This window comes from Mandrillus leucophaeus, unplaced genomic scaffold (genome assembly GCF_000951045.1).
Source record: "Mandrillus leucophaeus isolate KB7577 unplaced genomic scaffold, Mleu.le_1.0 Scaffold136, whole genome shotgun sequence".
Taxonomy (NCBI): domain Eukaryota; kingdom Metazoa; phylum Chordata; class Mammalia; order Primates; family Cercopithecidae; genus Mandrillus; species Mandrillus leucophaeus.
In genome coordinates this window covers 6,187,122-6,187,590 of record NW_012101321.1, presented here as the reverse complement: position 1 = coordinate 6,187,590, position 469 = coordinate 6,187,122, and positions in this window count along the sequence as shown.

The window sequence follows — 469 nt, the reverse complement described above, 5'->3', positions numbered from 1 at the left end:
GCCTATTGTGAGGAGGGGGGAGGGGGGAAGGGGGACGGATAGCATTAGGAGATATATCTAATGTAAATGACGAGTTGATGGGTGCAGCGCACCAACATGGCACATGTATACATATGTAACAAACCTGCATGTTGTGCACATGTACTCTAGAACTTAAAGTATGATAGTCATAAAAAATAAAAAATAAATAAATAAATATTAGATTTCAGAATGTGAAGAGAGTCAGACCAGAGCTCCCAGTCAGGTTTCTAAATGCAATGGTGTTTTTTGCTGTTCTGTAGCAAAATAAGAATAGGACAATGTAATATATTTTTCATGAAGCTAAATTGATACAATATAAATAATTATTCCTTATTCTGAGATTGTTTGTAGAGTTTGTGACGTTAAAATATCTTTTGCTTTGAAATGATGCTAATACTAGGTCTGGTCTACTAGTATAAAAAGTTGATATTGGTCCCTGAAACAAAAA